This window comes from Sinocyclocheilus anshuiensis, unplaced genomic scaffold (assembly GCF_001515605.1).
Source record: "Sinocyclocheilus anshuiensis isolate Anshui unplaced genomic scaffold, SAMN03320099.WGS_v1.1 scaffold2481, whole genome shotgun sequence".
NCBI lineage: Eukaryota > Metazoa > Chordata > Actinopteri > Cypriniformes > Cyprinidae > Sinocyclocheilus > Sinocyclocheilus anshuiensis.
This window is the reverse complement of record NW_015549717.1, coordinates 117,175-117,616: the sequence shown is the minus strand read 5'-3', so window position 1 is coordinate 117,616 and position 442 is coordinate 117,175. Positions and strand designations below refer to the sequence as shown.

Below are 442 nucleotides of genomic sequence, written 5' to 3'. Positions count from 1 at the left end.
TCTACAAATACAAAAGCAACAAATTATTATTTTCCATGTTGGATTTTAATATTGGTATTGTGGCCATCTCCACTTCATCTGTCAGTTGTGCTGGTGCAGGTTCTCCTCCCATTTTACGAGTCTCTGCCTTCTTGCTGTTGGCTTCTAAATAGAAGTCAAATGTTTTTCATTACCCTAATTAAGAAATCTAGCATGTTGGATTAGAGAACATTTAATTATGTCATTAGACTTTAGACTATGTGGGAAAAGCTGCTGCACATTGAAATAGATATACACTGAATGATATTTATCAAATATTTGATATTTGTAAAGTCATGTAACGTTAGCCTACACCCATTTCACGCTTGAAGCTTTACCTGATTGAATGATGTTTTTATGTTTATTATTTTTCTGCTGCCACAATTTTTATTATTTTTTTTTTGCCCGTGGGATACCATGGAAG

General features: G+C 33.5%; 1 protein-coding gene across 2 annotated transcripts in view; it reads right to left on the bottom strand.

The window, feature by feature from the left end:
* Nucleotides 1–442, bottom strand: part of LOC107660763 (guanine nucleotide-binding protein G(o) subunit alpha) — a 121,597-nt gene that overhangs the window by 69,169 nt on the left and 51,986 nt on the right. The window lies entirely within an intron of this gene.